General features: G+C 37.8%; 1 protein-coding gene across 38 annotated transcripts in view; it reads left to right on the top strand.

Annotated features, from left to right (window-relative positions):
• Window positions 1–21,134, top strand: part of PTPRD (protein tyrosine phosphatase receptor type D) — a 2,307,989-nt gene that overhangs the window by 1,557,708 nt on the left and 729,147 nt on the right. The window lies entirely within an intron of this gene.

Genomic DNA, 21,134 nt, shown 5'->3' with positions numbered 1-21,134 from the left:
CAACATCTCGGCCAGGCTGGTCTCGAACTTCTTACCTCACGTGCTTCACCTGCCTCGGCCTCACAAAGTGCTGAAATTACAGGTGTGAGTCACTGTACCCAGCCTAGTTTTTCTACTTATTCATTTTCATTTCATTTCCTGAGGCATTCAAAGTCAGACCATTTTTCTTTAAAAGATAGAATGGCGCCTTCTCCCTTATGCTTTAGTTGAAGGTGAAATATTTATTAGTGTCATTCCCTTAGCAGAACTAAAGGAGAAAAACAGAAAAGGTTATGGTGACCTTAAGATCATCCTGTTAATGAAATCCTAAGGAAATATTGAACTCTGTGTTGTTTAATAATGGTGACACCTATCTATAGGTAGGTGTTATAGACTAACAAAGGTACTCTTAAAATTCTTTAAAATAAATTGATGTAACATCAAGTATTAAAAACAACCTACAGGTAGTGTAAGGCAAGTTGTTAATCAAAACTACTCAAAGAGGAGATGTATTAATTAAGTTTTCCACCAACACAGAATGATGCCAGAGTTTTCCTCTGCTAGGATACAGAAATATATAAAATGTATGTATCTTTGTTGTGAGTCACAGACACTTACTCACTCTAGATTGATTAAGCAAAGAATTAATTCATTCTAAATTTATTGGAAGTTCACAGTATCACCAAGAAAGCTATAAGGAACCAGGTTTAAAAATGTGCAGGAACAAATGAAGTTTGGTAACAGGCAGGATTGCCTTCCACTTCAAACTACAAGTCCAGTCCTGTTAGGACACTGCTGTTGCCGCCCATGAGTTCCGGATGCCCAGCTTACACCACTGCTGCCATTGCCACCCATGAGGGCTGGATGCCCAGCTTACACCACTGCCCAACTTATACCACTGCTGCTGTTGCTGCCCGTGAGTGCCAGATGCTGAGCTTACACCACTGCTGCCATTGCCACCCATGAGGCTGGATGCCCAGCTTACACCACTGCCCAGCTTATACCACTGCTGCTGTTGCTGCCCATGAGTGCTGGATGCCCAGCTTACACCACTGCTGCCATTGCCACCCATGAGTGCTCGATGCCCAGCTTACACCCCTGCCCAGCTTATAACACTGCTGCTGTTGCTGCCCATGAGTGCCGGATGCCCAGCTTACACCACTGCTGCCCTTGCCACCCATGAGTGCTGGATGCCCAGCTTACACCACTGCCCAGCTTATACCACTGCTGCTGTTGCTGCCCATGACTGCCAGATGCCCAGCTTACACAACTGCTACTGTTACTCCCCATGAGTGGCGGAAGCCCAGCTTACATCACTTCCCCTGTTGCCACCCAAGACTGGATATTGTAGCTGCCATTGCCTATGAAGTGAATATTGCTATTAATAACCCCTGACTCGAAGTCCAGAAAATCAGCTGAGTCTAGGTCATGTTCTTGTGCCCTACTTACAAAGGAGGCTAAGAACGCAAGTATCTGGCATTTTCAGCTTCTTTAGAATATGGTCTTTAGAAAATGGATTCTGTCTACCACCAGAGGTCATAAGATACATGATTCCCTAAAAGCCTCCTAAGGAAGCTCAGATGTTGAATAGATCAGAGAGAGAGGGAGGGAGGGAGGGAGGGAGAGAGAGAGAGAGAGAGAGAGAGAGAGAGAGAGAGAGAGAGAGAGAAGCTGAGTGACTAGTATATTGTCTCAGGGCAAAACAAGTCTTAAGTGACTCGAATTTCTCATCTGGCACCTGCTGTTTTCCCTGCCTGGCACATCCTTTCTCCTTTTTCTGGTGACATGGGGACCTGCACCTCTCATACTTCAAATGTGAGTCCGACACGACCTGCCAGTCTAACTGTTCTCCTGGCCCCCTGGTATATAATCCCAGTTGGAATTATCCTAGTACCAATCTTTGAGCCATACTTGAACCACATAAACCCAGAGATGTTTATTTGATCTTGCCAGAATGCATCCACATTTCCCCTCAGGATTTTCTTCGGTAAAACTGGTAGGAAAGTGTTTTCTTCCTTTTTTAGGTATGATGTAGAATGATACCTAACGTGCTGGTTCCAGACTCACAGAGACAACGAGTCAGAGAGAATAAAACCAATGTTTAAGAACACATAAAGAAGAGAGTTGTGGAAACAGAGACCCTAATGGTGTTTCAGTTTCTAGGTCTAAGCACAATAGCCAGACCATGCATAGTTCAGTTCAATGAACCAATAAACTCCCTTTCGTGTTCGAGCCAGAACAAATTGGATTTCTGTCACTTCAGCCTTCTAAGAAATATATAGAAATATAGTGTCCATTTTCTGCCAAGATGAGGGCTAAGGTAACCTCTTGTGTTTTAGAGACTTCTTGTTCAAATAATTCTAAAGGAAATGTTAACTTTTATTTTTCCTAGATAGCCAGTACAGTTGAGTAGGAGATTTAGTATTTTTCAGGAGTCCCAGTTGTTCCTTCCGGCTCGAGCACATCATTGAATGTTTCTAAGGTTTATGGACTCCATTTGTATAATGGGTTGAGTTAGGTGGTTTTAGAGATGCCTTCCACTGCTAACTTTCTGTGAGTAGAATTTTCCCAGTAATTCCTAATTGTGAATATGTTTACTCAGTTGAGTTCATGCCTCCTCAGGGTGTAGTTCTGTCTCCTTATTTAAGAAAATGAAGGGCAAAACTAACGAAAGGAATTCTTACTATGCAGCCATAAAAATGAATGAGATCATATCCTCTGAAGCAACATGGATGGAGCTGGAGGCCATTATCCTTAGCAAACAGACCCAGGAACAGAAAATCAAATGCTGCACGTTGCTACTTATAAGAGGGAGCTAAACGATGAGAACACATGGACGCACAAAGAGGAACAGCACACACTGGCACCTGTCAGAGGGTGGAGGGTGGAAGGAGGGAGAGGATCAGGAAAAATAACTAGTGGGTACTAGGCTTAATACCTGAGTGACAAAATAATCTGTGCAGCAAACCCCCGTGAAACAAATTTACCTGCATAACAAACCTGCGCATGTCCCCCTGAGCATAAAACAAAAGTTAAAGAAAAAGAAAAGGAAACTTTTAGGAATGAGAGTTATCTTTTTAAATATTTCCATGTATATTTCCCTGTTTATAATTTCTTTGTGAAAGTTCTATCTTATAACTGTATATTTTTATGAAATATAAAAGCAAATATTTTTTTATTTTTCATAAAATAAAAATATAAGCAAATATAAGCAAATAGTTTTATGAAACAGTCACCATTTGCATAGTAGTAAATTAAGTACCATCGAGCTACACTGCGCTATGTAAAAGTTTTCAGTGTAGATTCAAAGACAAGAAGTACATCCAGGTAGGACATTTACAAATCAAACTCAGGGAAGTACACAAGCCACTGTGTGAGAAGGCAGGACCAGTTCTGTTTCTAAGAGCTGGGAGATTTCTTCTTTAGCACTGAAAAAATAATAAACAAAAGCTTTTCAAAGGCTCTGAACTCCTAAAAAATGGGCCCCAGCAAGCAACATTAACTGCACGTCTACAGTCTATTTTATGTTGAAATTTATTTGAGCTTGGCTTGAAGGGAACATTTAATTCTTTTCAGTGTTTTATTTTAAACAGATATTATGACTGTGATTATGCTCATGTTATAGATAACCTTCCATTCTGTTCAGCTTTTAGAAATTCTAAAATTTGTTCTTGCTACAATGAATTCAAAGTACAACATTTAAATCACTTCAAGTACAAAACCAGTTTTGAAAAAAAACATTGAAAAAAAAATGTTATTTGTGAACATTAGGGTATGGTGGCACCAATTTCTCTATCCAAGAGTGTGGCTGAATATGTAAATTAGCTGGCTGAGATTCTGTACTCCAGTATAAATGTGCAGAATTTGTTTTAAAATTTTACACCTTTAAAATCTCTAGGATTTTCTAACTTAATTCATGTTTATTAAAGAACAACAGTACACCTTGGTGGGAGGAAAAGACCAAGGCATATGGTGTTGCTTTCTTAAGCCCATCACCAGAAGACTCTGTGAGGCAGTGTATGTTGTGTAAAAATACCATAGTGTAAAAGTGTCTGAATCTCAGCACCTGCTTTCAGATCCTGGCTTTGCTAACAAATTACTGTGGTCTTACCCTTTCCAAGCCTCCAATTCTGCCTCAGTGAAAGCCTAAACCTGAGTTTCAGGTTTAGGTTAATCCCTTGCCCCTTGCATGGGCTTGTAAAGATTAAATAGCATTACTTAAAAAACATCTGTGAGCCTAGCACAAAGTAGATGCTCAATAAATATTAGTTTTACTTTTCCTTTCTCTGAATTGTAGCTTCCTCATCCGGAAAGTAGGAATTTTTTAAATGCTGCCAGAAAAAAAAAAATGCCCTGAAAATTCCAACGTTACTTGGAGAAAAATGGGCTGACCTCCAAACAGGTCCAGATAGATAGGTGCCACAGTCAGCAGGTCATCCCACCAGCTTTGAGCTCAGATATTGTCATTGTTAGTCTACACAGAAGGTCTACCATCGCATAAAAAGATACAACTTCCAATAGATTGGCTTATTACTGTTCTGCAAGCTCTTACTCTCCCAGTACAAAGTATTCACAGGAGTAAATAAACAACATTGAGTCAAAATATTGTTGGGTGACCATGAAATCAAGGGAAGTTGGCTGAATTATCAGGGGTCAATAAACTTCTTCTGTGAAGGGACAGATAGTAAATATTTCTGGCTTTATAGACCATGCAGTTTCTATTACAACTGTGTCTGTTCAACTCTTGTAGCAGAAAGGCATAGACAGTATATAAACAAATGGCAATGATTGTGTTCCAAAAAAAGTTTATTTACAGAAACAGGATGGGGATGGTGGGCTGAATTTGGCCCCAATGGTGTTAGTTTGTGGACCTCTGTATTAGACGATTAGAGTCATTGAGATAAGTATGCGGAGTACACCTACCTTCGCTGCAGATCTGATTCACTGCAGAATGTGGGAGTTGGGAAGGATTTTAGAGATAATTTAGTCCAAATTCTCTGCAGAATTAGATCTGCAGATGGATTCTGTGTCCGAGTTCTAAAGCTAGTGAACCCATCCCTTAAGTGGGGTGGGAATTTCTCCACTACCAATGTTTGTTTCTCGGCATCTCATACTTCCATCGCTAGCTAAAGTCCTTCTGATAGACATGTTCTCTTCATAAATACAAATAACTTCAATTATGTTCCAGGCTTGGCATTAGCCTGGAGGTCATTCTACCTGTTTAAGGTATAGCTCTGTAAGCTCTCCATGTGTATAGCTTGTTGTATAAAATGTATACAGCTATGCTTAGACGGTTTCTTTGTTTCAGAGCTTAACTCTCAAAACACAATCTTATTTTATTTTCTACTTTAATATTTTGGAGGAGATAGGAGTGCTCACCACCACCCTATGCCATTTACAAGTAATACCCATGAAAATACAGCAAAAGCTTTTTTAAAAAGTAACTGGGACTCAGTATATCAAACAACAACAATAGAACTTCCTGGCAGGGAGAAATTTTTAAATTAAAAAAAAATAGTTGTCACAAACATTGAACAGATATCAAATTAGCCCACTTAAAGTGAAGAATTGTGTTTGTGTACATGCTTAGTTTGTGTACATGTTTGTATACATGTTCAGTATTCTCAGCCTCTGTTATTTCTACATGGGGGTGTTTAGAAGTACAGCGAAGGGGAGGAATTCTGCTGAAGAAGTAAAATGAATACACTGAGACTAAGGAAAGGGGACCGACCAGCCAGCCTGCACCAAATTGCCCTGTGGTGCGTCCCCGCTCCCCAGCTGGGCTTGTGCTCCTTAACATGCTATCAAATGTACATTGGCTTCTCACTTTCTCCCCACCTGCCCATCCACAATCTTTGTTTGATTTCTTATTCAACTGACATTGTGTGACTATTTGGAAATATACATCCTAGAGGATTTTGTATCCAGACATGGAAGAGGGAGTAGGAATGTAGAAAGGGGAAGGGAGCACATCTGTAGTTAGTGTTTGCTATAGGTTTTCAATTTTTTTATGTATTTGATTAATTTCAGTCTTCTACCCAACTCTTTGAAGTTATTCCCATTATATAGATGGGGAACTAAGTTTCAAAAGAGTTAATTTTTGTTCACAAAGTTGTATGGCTCAAACCAGGTGCTAACCCACACATGCCTGCTTCCCAAGCCCCTGCTCACGTAGTCAGCCAATGCTGCCTTTTCACTGTGCTCCCAGCTCCCCTGAAATAAGACCCTCCAAGAATATGGCTCTGGTGAAAAGCCTACTTATTCCACTCTTTCTAGCTTATTTAAATACTTAATCCTCTGATGATGTTTGGATTTCCCTGTGGCCGTTTTTTGAAAGACAGCTTTCTGCACCACCTGATAAATCTTTTAAAGAAGGGAAAGACAAAGAGAGACATTCTGAGGGTGCTTTTATCTTAAGCCCTTGGTTATGGAATAAAACTGATCTCTCCTGATAAAGAAGCCTCGGAGTTCAACTAGTAGTTGAGATAGTAATTTTTGGAATAGGGAATTCTCTTCAGAGCTCTGAAATTTTACCATGTAAGCATGCTTTATCCTTGAGCAAACTAGCTCTGCAATCCATTATATTTATAAAGCTCAGTAGTGATGAAATTTCACCCTGGAGAAGTTCATCTTAACAGTTGAATCATTAAGGTGAAGTTCGCCAACACAAACTATTGTCTCTATATCCTTTTTTCATTCTATTTTAGTCCTTCCCCAGACCCTTTATGGGATAAAGCAACATATAAACATACATTTTGAGAAACTTTTGACATATCAGGTAACCTCCCTGCGCTTCAGTTTCCCTACCATAAAATAAAGGATTTGGACTAAATTATCTCTAAAATCCTTTCCAACTCCCACATTCTGGGTTTGTTTTAGCCTGAGATACACATCGTTAGGCTCTCTAGTCTGGCCTAGATTTCATTCCAGATTCAAGGAACAGAGTGAGTTACTTCCTGACGTTAATAGGTTTGCTAAATGGACATACCATTGTATAGATGACATTTTATTTTTAACCTAGTACCTAACCTTGTAGATGGCACTGTGGAAGCATACGTTTCTGCGCATTTGTGTTCAAACCAACTTAACTTTCATTTTTCAGGAGAGTTGGAAGCATCCCAGTTCACTGAACTATGAGAAAATACAGAATAACCTACGTTGTTGATGTTGGATGTATTCTGTTGTTCTGTTATTGTCAAAACTTGAGCAGGCTCAACCAAGAGGCATGCTGAGATCTCATTAACAGGGTGGGATACGTATGATATGTATCAGGGGAGAGAGGTAAGAAATGAGGACACACAGGAGAGGAGGAAGGGAAACGATTAAATATGATCTTCATATCTGGGATATAAAGATAAATAACGCATTTTAGATTTTCACCTAGCATCTTTGTCTCAGCTATTCTCCCTCTCTGTCATAGATCTCCCTTATAGCTCATACTCAGTTTCCTCTATTAACATCTAACATTAGAATGGTACATTTAATTACAGTATAACTAATAAAGTACTGCTGACACATTATTAGTGCCTCAAGTTCATATTCTATTCAGGTTTTCTGAATTTTTACTTAATGCCTTTTCGCTATTCCCAAACCCCATCAAGGATTTACATTGTATTTAATGTCATGTATCCTTAAGTAGCCCTTGGCTGTGACAGTTAAGACCTTATGTTTTTAACAATCATTTCCTTTTTGTCTCAGCATCTTTATTTGTTTATTTTATTTTATTTATATAAGCTGTCTTAAACTCCTCCTCTACTTAGAAGAGCATTAATTATCTACTCCTTTGTTTAGGAAATGTTTTGGAAATCCCTAGTTTCCATACAAGCTGCCAAGTTTTTATTTTTTAATTTTCTGAAAATTTGCAAATAAGGGGGGCAATCCTAGGCAGAGGCCAATAAGAATTTATGATTATTGAATTAAGACTCTCCTTGGATGGCAAAAGGGGAATAATCTTTATTAGTGAGTCAGTCAGTTAAAACTCTTAAATCTTACACAATTGAAGAATAGCAGTTAAGTTTCAAAAGAGGTAAGCACATTAATTGAAAGCTTGTAGTTACACAAAGAAATAGCTAAGAATAGTTAAGCACATTGATAGTTAAAAACATTAGCACTTAAGCTGCCATCGTTAGTCTTCAAATATCTTTCTATATATTTCTTTTTTTTTTTTTTGAGACGGAGTTTCGCTCTTGTTACCCAGGCTGGAGCGCAATGGCGCGATCTCGGCTCACCGCAACCTCCGCCTCCCGGGTTCAGGCAATTCTCCTGCCTCAGCCTCCTGAGTAGCTGGGATTACAGGCATGCGCCACCATGCCCAGCTAATTTTTTGTATTTTTAGTAGAGACGGGGTTTCACCATGTTGACCAGGATGGTCTCGATCTCTTGACCCCGTGATCCACCCGCCTTGGCCTCCCAAAGTGCTGGGATTACAGGCATGAGCCACCACGCCCGGCCTCTTTCTATATATTTCTATATGTTTCTTCCAACCCCGAAATTCTCTCCACAAGTGCAGTAGAGAGAGAAACACCTTCATTATTGAACAAGCGTTAAACCAGACTGTCATGGGCATCACAGGCACTCCCCTAAGAAACTGCACAGAAAGAAAAAAAAAAATCTCACCCTTTTATATAGCCAAGCAGATATACCAATTTACACACATATTTTGAGACAGACAATAACTAGTCCTCAAGTAAAAGGGCTTGACAGCACCATTGGGCATATAGTCCATCCTAACTTTACCTGGTAATTGAGGGGACCATCAGTGTTAACTAACTGGTTGTATCCAGAGGGGAGAGGAAGTAGGGGGAGAAAACCTTATGACAGGAGGTTTATAACTTGGAACATGGGGCCAGCTGATGTGAGGCTCCTGCCTTCCCATGGAAAACTAAGATGGGAGCACTTTCCCCTTTGATGTTTACATTTCAAAGAGATGACTCTCATGTCTTTGAGAAAGACATTCCTCAATAATGAAGCTGACAAAAGGCTTATTTACTGTCTAAAAAGATACATTTCAAAAAGACAGAAGGTACTTTATTACAGGTTATCTACAGTACACGTTCTGACAAAAAGGGAGGAGAGGGAAATATCTCTTATTTTATGCAGGAGGAATTAAGCCTCCTGTTTCTCATTCCTTTACATTCTTACACTAGGAAAAGATTTCTTTTTTTATTCATGCAAAAGTGTTCACTGAGTAGAGGACCACAGATCATGTGCCAGACTCTATGCTAGACACTATGAATACAAATACTTGGTGAGATGCAAAAAAATCCAATCCCACACTCCAAAAGCTCACCACCTAGGAATCTAGACTCCATGAGCCACAATATCACCTTAGTTCTCTTACAGGTCCCCAGAAGTCCCTCTTGCAAACAGATGAGAGATCTGAATAACTCAGACCAAGATTTGAGACCACCAGGCACTGAAAGTTCTTGATTGGTTCAGAGAAAGGTACCATATGAATATTCCTGGATGTTGAGGTTATTTTCGACTAATAATAGGTAGCATTCATTGCATGGTATTCCTGTCCCATGCACTGCACTGCTGAGTCTCACAATAGCCCTGTGAGGTAGGCGCCATTTCTATCCCCATTTTACAGATGAGTCTGGGCAGTTGGATAACTCACCTCTAGACAGAGAGCCATTAAATGGGAAGCTGTGATGTGAACACGGGTTAATCTGACTCCACAATCTGACTACACTGCAGCCTCTATGTACGAATTTAGATTGGGGAAAAAAGGCCATCACCATTGGCTGAGCTCTTTATCTTATAGAATTATGTACAAGCTCATAAAAAGACTGTCCCAAATAAGAATCATTCCCCGTGTTTAGAATGCCCTTAACAGTTTTCAAACCAGTTGCTTTGCCGAGTTTCATATGATGTTCACAACAGCCTTGGGAGACAGGCAAGGCAGGTATTTGAAACCCAAGTTAGGCATTGACAACCTCAGACTCACAAGTTAATTAACTTGTCCACAGCTAGTGAGTGGAAGAGCAGGGACTCCATTCCAGAGCTCGTAACAACTGTGGTTACCTGTGGCATGAATTTGGAAAATCCCAACCTGGAGATAGATACACTGTATACGGATTCCTAACAGAACTCTAGAGGTTCCAGGATTCACCTGTATTCCACTGCTCTGTCCCAGAAGACAAGCTAGAGTAAGTGTTAGTTCTATGAAATCTGGTGCACCGGGAAATACTCACCTCGGTGTGCCTTTGTTTTCCTTCATGTGATTTGTAAATACAATTCCATGTGCTTGATATTTCCTGTGGCTAAAGAGTAATGTTTAAGCCTTTCAAGCTTATTTCTACAGTGCTTCGTGGAGAATTTTGTATACTGCTTACCCCAATTGGGCCCTGTTCTACAGTTTTTATTCAGGTAAAACTAATGGAGTTTCCCCCAGAGTGAGGAATGTGTAATCAATCCTATTGTTTGATTTCAATGGGTTATTATGGGTGTGAGAATTGTTATAGCAGAGGCAATTTAGAAAATCAGGTACAATTGACTCAAGTCCGTTTACATACTGCAATCTCAACAGCAAAATGCCATGGTGTTTCATGCCTGAGATAGTGCAGTCATTAAATGAGGCCACCTGGGCAACTAACTAACCCCAAGAGAGAACAGAAGAACAGAGACAGAGACAGACAGGGAAAGAGAAGGGGAGGGGAGAGCAAGAGAGAGATTTAAACACAGGCACATTCAGAATTGTAGCCAACCAAAGAAGGGAAAAATAATTTTCCAAGTATCTATCTCTAGTATTTTCCAGAAGATATTCACAAACAGAACCATCTAATGAGGAATCCTTTTATAGATTCTTATGTGACTGGCCTTGCATGTAATAGCTGTATGTACTGTGGTTGTATGTTCTTCTGACAAAGCTGGAAAGATGCCTCTTTCTGAGATACACGAATGATGGGAAAGCTGTGAGCAGAGCTGCAGGAACTTGATTCTAGTCTGAACCCAGCCATTAGCTTTCCTTATGTGTTGGGCAAGTCAGCTACTTCTTAGGCCTAGGTTTCCTCCTCTTTAAGAGACTTTGGATCAGATCTTTTCCAACGCCTTCTCCAGCAATGAAGTTTGGTGTTTCTAACTCTGTCACATCCTTGGAAAAGGGATGCATTGTAGGAAAGCACTGACATGGTTACTGCCAAATTGCGTGTCTTCTCTATGGACTATACCCAGTGAGCCAAATGAGACAAGAAGGTTAGGGGAAAACAGAGGGAAAGAGTACAGCTGCCCATCCCAGCATACAAGTGCATCTCCATTAGGAAAGGGTAAGTACGTGCGTGAGCACTACAGATGGCTGGTGATTAGTACCATCTTTGCAGCGAAAGATGATGTAGCTCACATTTCCATAATATGAAGTGTATCTGCTGGTCTGAGAGTCCCTTACAGAGAGGTTTCCCTAGCGCACATGGGGAAGGAACAGAAAGGCAGGCTGGAAGGGAAGACCCCAACATGTACAAACCAGCTAAGTTTATAGATATTGTCTCAGTATCTTCCCCGCAGCCCTCTGGAGTCATTAATATAAGCTCTATCTGCAGGAACCTGAACTTGGAAAGATTAAGCAATTTAGCCAAGTAAAAAAAAAAAAAATAAAACAAAACCCTGATGAGGGGCAGAGCTGGGAGGCAAACATTGTCTGAACTACACAAGTGCTTCCCGACATTGCACACTGAATGTGCAAAAAAGTCACGTTCTTTCAGTCATATCTATTTTCTTCTAGCACCAATTTCTCACCCCTATTTATGCATCTTTTCAGAGCACCACCCAAAGGTACAGAACATTGCCTGCAGTCCTTGGGGGCGGGGGAGGGAGAGGCATTAATTTTTGTCTCCATTGCCTTCCCTCATAATTATTTTTGCTTCATGACTGCCCATTTCATCCATTTCAACTTATTAAAAACAAGGACTCTCTGTTTTTGTATCTTACTCTATATTGTTGGGAGTGAAATATCTTTAACGGTTCATAGGCAGGCTGATGTCGGTGCTGAGAGCTGTGTCAGCATGGAGACAGCAACGCCACACCATGAAAAGCAATTGCAGTTTTAAGAAGCTGCAGCTATTTGCAATCCTCGTTTCAAAAAGATCACTTTCAGAATGTGGCGTTGGGTGGAAATGGATGCAGTCATCATTTTTAGGGGCTTTGTTGAGCTGTAGCAGCTGGGAACTCTCTTTTCTCATCTCCTGCAACCCACAGACCCTCACACAAAGCAGGAGGTAAAAATGCCGTTGTCCTTAAAATAAAATTCGGCTGTGTGGCTACATATTTTAAGAGATTTTTTATGGAAAGAAAGCTTTTTATAATGAAAAAAAATTACAGGAGTTCAAATGAAACCTAACCAGACGTGGAAAATATGTGTTTATCCTTAATAAATATAAAAGAATCAAAATCTCTAGATAAAACCAATAGGTACTCTTCCACTTAGTAAAATGCCCCAGTTGTTCACTCTCCAATTCCACCACCCGTCTGCCTTTGCTCAAATACCAGCTTCTGCAGGAAGCCTTGTCCCATTCGTTCTATGAGATATGTTTTGTTCTTTCGCCTAACTCCTAATATGTTTTTATCTGAGTACTTTGGTCAGGTGTCTCTTTCCTGTTTGTACTCTGATTATTTATCCATGAATTTTGTCTACACTATAGGCTTCTTCAAGAAGATATTCACACTTTCATTAATTTGTATATGCCACATTCTGGTCACTGACGAACAACATTTATAATGGTGGTCCCATAAGATTATAATGGAACTGAAAATTTTCTATCTCCTAATGATGTCACAGTCATCATAATGTCATAGTGCAACACATGACTTTCTCTATGGTTATATATGTCTAGGTACACAAATACTGTTCTGTTACAATTGACTATAGTATTTAATACAGTAACATGTTGTACAAATTGTGACCGAGAAGCTATAGGCTATACCCCATAGCCTAGTTGTGTAGTAGGCTATACTGTCTAGGTTTGTGTAAGCACACTCTGTGATGTTCACACAACAACAGAATTGCCTAACAATGCATTTCTCAGAATCAGTCCCTGTCATTAAGTGATACATGACTATATTCATTAAACATACATGATTTGACAGTCTACTAGGTGCCAAGGACCTTCCAGGCATTAATAATATAAATAATAGCAAGTATTCCCCATGGTTCAGTTCCTGACTCTGCATCAAAGAACTGTCAGTGAGTCATCACCTGAAATCGTACTGTCACCCTTGAATTCCACATTCAATTCAACCAAGATGATCATCAAATCTCTATCATCAACTTAGCCATTCCCCTTTACTTCCACATCTGTTTGACCAAAGTCTTAAGTACGCTTACTCCTTGATGACCCACCATGATATTAGATTTAGCATCTACCTGTTCCTTACATTCTTCATTCCTTTGACAGATTAATCATCCTCAGCCTCCACCACTACAGTACATTCCAGGACTTACAACTCTCTCCTCATCAGAGAGGTTTTCCCACCAAATTCCATCATCATTCTCTTGGGTCCTCAGTTTATAGTCTCAGGTGTATTTGATCCCTCCCTTTTCCTGTCTCCATGCCCAGTCACTGGAGTTAATTATTCTGAAAGTCTTTTTTCGTGATGTCTCTGGCACTAGGAATAATCTAAAATCATATTTTGTTGAGTGAAAGTAGCAAGGCATACAAAAAAGTGTATATTACAACCCAGTTTTTCCCGTTACCACCTGCTTTATCCAGCCTTTCTCACCTCATGTGTGGTGCTTTGAGTCGGTTATTATTTTTTGTATTTCTAATCTTTAGCCTCTCCTAACCAGTCAGCAATTTTTAGACTGATTCCTTTTCTTAAATAAACATATTTAATAACCTCAATCTTCCAACAGTTACTCAATAACTTGACACTGTCCAAATAGAAATATAATTTAAATCACAAATGTGAACCATGTATGTAATTTATATTTTTTCTAGTAGCCATATTATAAAATGTAACAATAAATAGGTGAGGTTAGTGTTAATAATATTATATTGACCCAATATAGCCAAAATAGTCTCTTTTAAATAGGTGATAATTAATGACTAATATTGAGATATTTCACATTATTTTTCATACTGAATCTTTGCAGTCATACATCTCAATTCTTTTTTTGTTTGTTTGTTTCTGAGACAGAGTTTCACTCTGTTGTCCAGGCTGGAGTGCAGTGGCACAATCTTGGCTCACCACAACCTCCGCCTCCTGGGTTCAAGTGATTCTCCTGCCTCAGTCTCCCAAGTAGCTGGGACTACAGGCACGAGCCACCATGCCTGGATAATTTTTGTATTTTTAGTAGAGACAGGGTTTCACTACATTGTTCATGCTAGTCTCAAACTCTCGACCTTATGATCTGCCCACCCCAGCCTCCCAAAGTGCTGGGATTACAGCCACGAGCCACCACGCCCAGCTTCATATGTCTCAAATCTTACTAGCCACAGTTGAAGTGCCCTATAGCCAAGTGTGACTAGTGGCTACCATATTGGACGATGCAGCTCTACAAAACATTTTGTGCCTCCCATTTTCATTCTTTGCTCATGCCTCTACTTTTATGTCTGTCCTCCTTCCAACATAATTAAATAATAATATTATGTAAGTCTTTCTCACTTAAAGTCTCACTTGCCTGGGCAAACTTCCCCAGCAATCACAGGACTATGATTTCATCTCATGAGATGCATTAGCTGTACCACTCAGCTGGCATTTCCCATGTGCTACTATTTCTAATTAATGCATGAGAACTGTACCCTGGCCAGATTGCCAATATCTTGGAGACTGATTCTTCTTTCTGTGCCTCATATCACTTAATATAATGTCTTTCACAGAGAAGATACAGTAAATATTTGTTGATGGAGTGATAAGTAAATGGAGTTACTATAGCATAAATAAATACATAGATCTTATTAATCAAGTCTTATATGTTTTATCAATTGACTGTGATACCCCACTATACTGTCAACAATTTAATTGTTAGTTAGGTTTCTGGATTTTAGTAAAGATTTATTTTCCTAAATATAATACATTTCTGTTTTAGAAGAATAAATGAAATATCAGAAATATAAAACTAACACAAACTAAATAGAAAGTCAAGTGACGTGCTATAATTTTAGCTCTGTGATTTATTTGTATATGGAATGGTGAGAATATTGATAGCTGAAATATGGTGAGCATAATGGTATTACGGAAGACATAATTTAGTGAGCTCCAACAAATATTGTCTGATTACCTTATCAGTGTAGAAGAATCCTCAGAAACATATTTAGAAGATTTAATAAAAGAACATGTTGGAAAAAGTGATTTGATAAGGGATATCCAACATCAATTTATGATAGGGAGGTTTTCTGCAATTACTCTGTGGATATGTTGAAAGGCTGTGGCAAATGCTTTGTCAGGGAATGGGAAGTGCGATGGTGGGGGATATGTTTACTTACACAAGGAGCCCTTGATGAGATTTCACCCAAAGAATTACAGATTAAAGTAATGAGTCCTGGTGCAGAGGGTAAAGAAACAAAATGTGGCTAAAATTTTTTCATCACAGTTTTTTTTTTTTTAATGTTATCACCATTTTATATGACAGGAACTATTAGCAGACAAAATGGCAGTTAATTTGAAGGGCATGACTCAATAACATAAAAATTTAGGATAAGTTTGACAAAGCAGATCTTATGTAAAATGTAAAATAAATGAAATCCGTACTTAGAGATACACAAACTTCACCATCCCTAAACACCCTGTTATCTCTTTAAGCCTGTGTATTCCTCCATACAACCCATATCACCTCAATGATACATGTTAGGACTTTTCAAATGTACTCTGATTTTATTGAGACCTCTTGATAGATAGCTCTTGAAGATTTCATGATACAAATATGCAGTATAATAACTGGAATTAGGGAAATTAATTTGGTCGAAAGCCTCACATCAACACTTAATAGTATTACACTCTTCCTGTTAATAATATTGATGCCAAAATCCAAAATTTATATTTAAAAGAGTAATTTTTTAAAAAATGCTTATTCAACTCAATCAGTATCTTTTAAAACTTCCATATCGCTACAAACAAAATTAGAGTGTTTGTACAGTGTACATGTGCATTTTTAAGAATTCATTTTCCACATAACAGTTATTGTCAAATGGATAAAGTCTAACATGCAAATGTACATGTTGTATATTCTTCTCAAAATTAAGGTTATTGTTAATTTAAATGCAGGCAGAGAGCCTTGTCGGGGAGTAAATTCTTTCTTGGTTGATCGCTACATTTGGCAAATCCACCTGGAAAAGCAGAGCGGGCAGGTAGTAAATGAGCTGGACAAAATTCAGAATGTATGCCAGATGTCATGCAAGAAAGCTGAGGTACAATCTGAAATAGTAATGGGTGGAACACCAGACATAGCAGGTGCCAGAGCCAAGGATAGAGAAGGGAGTATCCAGTGAAGGAGAACAGCCATAACTGGGAAAAAGAAATCAGCACTCAAGCAGAAGGCTGAAACAGACAAAAGTTGGTTTAAGAGAGGAAGCTCTGGATGGGGAGATTCCTTCCTGGAATGTGAATTGAAACATGCTTTCTTTGGCTAATAAGGCTAAAATATCCGAGTAGGAGAGCCTAGCTTAGAGAAAACAGATTTGGAGCATGGTGTTGGTAGAGAATGAGAACTCTGTAAAGGTATCTGTTAATCACAATTCTTATGAAAATAAAGCAGTTTGAATTTCAGAGACATAATTCCTACAAAAATCTACTGAATCTCGTAAATGCCTTTTCAGCATTAATATCAATGCAGAAAACTGGCAAATGCCTTTAAAAAGAAATAGAAACAAAAACATCAAGAACAGTAATCAACTTTGGGCTTAAAAGATTAAAAGAAAAAAAATTACCATTACAGGCAGCAACAAAGCATACAGAAAATACAGCTAAACAGACCCAGGACAGGAAACCAGATTCCATGACTACCTTGCTTTGTCACATTTAGACAAATAAATACACTATCTCTTAAGCTGTTTAATGGATAATATGCTTGATCTTGCCTTCTTCCTCATTATTATCTTGGTAGCTCTCTGTTACCTTACTGTGGTCAACTAACCATGACTTACAGAGCCTTACATAATCTAACATCTGGCCTATACCTTCTCTCTCACTCCTCTTAAACCAGGCTTTTCATGGCTCACCATGATCCAACGACACTGGGTACGTTTGTGTTCTCAAGCACTAAAGCTTGTCCCTGGGCCATAGGCTTTACATTTATTGCTTTTTCCAGAGTTCTTTACCCCTTTCCTCTTGGCATGGCTGTTCTTTCTTTTGTTAATATCTCAGCTCAAATTATCAGCTATCAATAAGGCCTTCCTGACTATCCTCCATAGCATTACCCAACACTACCCATTCACTACCACCTTACCCTGTTTAATCTTTTTTATAGCACTTAGTTCTATTTCAAATTATCCATCCATCCACCTATCTATCTATCTGTCTATCTATCTATCTATCTATCTATCTGTCTTTGTCATTTATTACCTGTTACCTATTAGCATAAAATGTATATCCGAGCAGACTATAATTTCTAGTGTCTAGAAAAGAACTCCTGGTAGATGCTCAAATATACGTGTTGAATAAATAAATGTTGAGATAAATATTAAGTGCTAAATATTCATTACTTTTTTCTAATCATAGCAGTTATGAAAGATAAGTGTTATTTTGTTTTTTTTTATATCTATTTTATTGAAAAGGAGACTGACTTTTTTGAGAGATTGACTTACCCAAGATCATGTGACTACTAAATATATCTACAAAGCTCATGCTTCTTGTATTACAATATCTTCCTTACCCACTCCCAAATTATTATGTTATGAGAGGTAGTGAACAGATTATAAAGCATTATAATAATGTATTTTATTTCCGTTCTCCTCATTGTGGTTGTGGCATACTTATTTGCTAACCATTAATGAGTATTAGCCAGTTTACAATCTTTGAAGCTCCATGGATTTTCTAGTCTTTTATGGGGGAATAAGAATTGTTGAAATCAAAGTCTAGAGGCATATACACAGGAATATACATCTGCTCATGAATTCCTTTAAGGTTGCATTCCCAGTTTTGCTACTGAGCCCAAAGAAGTCACATCAACATTAAGACAAAGCATTGGGCAGCTTATCAGAGCATAGAAAAACTTTTCACAAAGATGGTACTGCAGACTGGCTCTTGTCTTAATCTTAGCCATACCAGTAAAGCCTCCCTCTTTAGAAAAAAAATGTCAAGAAAAGTTTAGTCACACCATCTTGCTCTTTCAATGTAATAAAGGAAAAATAAAGTAATAAAATAATAAAGCAATGAAAAATGCTTGCAAACTTTCAAGGGAAAGAAAAAGTAAAATGTAACTGATGGAATAGTGAATAAAAATGTATCTATGTAAACAATCCAAAAAAATTTACAAGGGACTAAACAACAATAAACTAAATGCAACATTGATTCAAATTTGAATGAAAATGAGGTAGTAAAAATGAAGCCATAAAACTTTACTTAAATTTATTCAACTATTTATAATCACTTTTGCATTTAGTTGAAGTAAAAAAGCTGTTAAACTTTCTCGTGGGTTTTAGGATGAATCTTGGCATATGTTAATTCTAAAAATGTTAAAGTCATCACTGGTCTTTTTAATCAAAACTTTATGTTTATAATCAATATCCTTAATATATAAAAAGTTATTACAATTAATTGTGGAAGACATGTGCTCCAATAGTTAACTAGACAAAAATACATGAAGGAGCATTTCAGAAACTAACAAATACAAATAAAAAAATAAAAACTTTTCAACAGAACTGATAACCAAAGAAACACATATTAAAAGAATAAAAGATGTGATTTTATCACATTGGCAAAAATTTTTAAATGATAATATCTGCTATTAGCTTCTGTGTGAAAGTAGTTGGCACTCTCCTATCTTGCTCATAGGAGTGATAAATGTTACTACCTTTTTGGAATGTAATTTGGCAATAGATATTACAATTTTTGTAATTTAATATGCAGATTTAACTGCATCCAGCAGTTCATCCTGAGGAATTAATCATGATTCATGCAAATCTATAGCCTGAAGGATGTTTATCACAAGGCTGTTTATACAAAAACAACGACAACAACAAAAAGAACCAACAATGCCTTTTGACAGGTCTAACAAATTATACTTCATCCATAAAATTAAAATTTGAAATAACTATGCACTACCAAAACACATTGTAGGAAAACATTCACATCATTTAAAAATACTCATGGAAAAGTAAGTAAAAAAATGAAAACATTACACCATTAATTAATTTATAATATATATATTAATGTATAGAAAAGAGACTAGGTAGCTATATACCCAAAAGTCAGTAGCAATCATCTCTCAGTGATAGAATTATGAATGACTTTTGTTTTCTTTTTTCTTCAATGTATGTTGTACATTTCAATGGTGATCATATTAAATTGCTTTAATCAAAATTAAAATTTATATTATTTTTATTAAAAGAAAGGTATAAAATGATGATTATGATTTAATCTTAACTAAAAGTGAGATAATGAGAAAGCTGTGAATTATCACAGGAAATAGAGAAAAAAAGAAAAGAAAGTAAATTATAAGATTAAAAAAGCAACTAAAATAATCATGTCCTTTGCAGCAACATGGGTGGAGATGGAAGCCATAATCCTAAGCAAACTAACTCACAAACAGGAAACCAAATACCTCACTTTCTCACTTACAAATGGGAGCTAAATCTTGAGCACATATGGACATAAACACATTAGTCTACAGTCCATAGACTGTGGACTTAGATGGGTGAAGGAGAGAGGGGAACATGAGTTGAAAAGCTACCTATTGGGTACTATACTCACTGCCTGGATGCAATATACCCATGTAACAAACCTGCACATGGATCTCTTGTATCTAAAAATCAAAGTTGAGATTTAAGATTAAAAAAAGAAAGCAACTAAGTATAAGTAGAAGAATGGAAATGATGGAAGAATCATATTTCAGAATCATGTTTCAGTCCGAGAAATCTACCAAAAGAAGGTCCTAGACCTTTTGTGTTTATCATGTGTGCCAAAAATTCATATTCAGCAAAGTGTACAAAGTAAAAAGAAAGAAAGCAAAACAAACAAACATTAATTAATATATGAAGAGTTGATATTTATTTCTGGACCTTGGTAACAACTTGGAAAATTCTGTTTTTGTATCATCCTGCTTTGATTATTGTAGCCTTGTAGGATAGTTTGAAATCAGGTAACATGATGCCTCTGGCTTTGTTCTTTTTGCTTAGGATTGTCTTGGCTATGTGGGCTCTCTTTTGGTTCCATATGAAGTTTAAGGTGGTTTTTTCCAGATCTGTGAAGAAGGTCGTTGGTAGCTTGTTGGGGATAGCCTTGAATCTATAAATTACTTTGGGCAGTATGGCCATTTTCATGATATTGATTCTTCCTAACCATGAGCAGGGAATGTTTCTCCATCTGTTTGTGTCCTCTCTTACTTCCTTGAGCAGTGCTTTGTAGTTCTCCTTGAAGAGGTCCTTTACATCCTTTGTTAGTTGTAGTCCTAGGTATTTTATTCTCTTTGTAGCAATTGTGAATGGGAATTTGCTTACAATTTGGCTCTCTGTTAATCTGTTATTGGTGTATAGAAATGCTTGTTATTTCTGCATATTGATTTTGATCCTGAGACTTTGCTGAAGTTGCTTATCAGTTTAAGGAGATTTGGGGCTGAGATGACAGGGTCTTCTAAATATCCAATCATGTCATCTGCAAATAGAGACAATTTGACTTCCTCTTTTCCTAATTGAATACCCTTTATTTTTTTCTTGCCTAATTGCTCTGGCTAGAACTTCCAATACTACGTTGAATAGGCGGGTGAGAGAGGGCATCCTTGTTTAGTGCCGGATTTCAAAAGGAATGCTTCCAGTTTTTGCCCATTCAGTATGATATTGGCTGTGGGTTTGTCCTAAATAGCTTTTATTATTTTGACATATGTTCATTCTATACCTAGTTTATTGAGAGTTTTTAGCATAAAGTGCTGCTGAATTTTGTTGAAGGCCTTCTCAACATCTATTGAGATAATCATGAGGTTTCTCTCTTTTGTTCTGTTCATGTGGTGGATTACGTTTATAGACTTGCGTATGTTGAACCAGCCTTGCCTCCCTGGAATGAAGCCTACT

This window comes from Saimiri boliviensis, chromosome 2, assembly GCF_048565385.1.
Source record: "Saimiri boliviensis isolate mSaiBol1 chromosome 2, mSaiBol1.pri, whole genome shotgun sequence".
Classification (NCBI taxonomy): domain Eukaryota; kingdom Metazoa; phylum Chordata; class Mammalia; order Primates; family Cebidae; genus Saimiri; species Saimiri boliviensis.
This window is presented reverse-complemented; position numbering and strand designations above follow the sequence as displayed.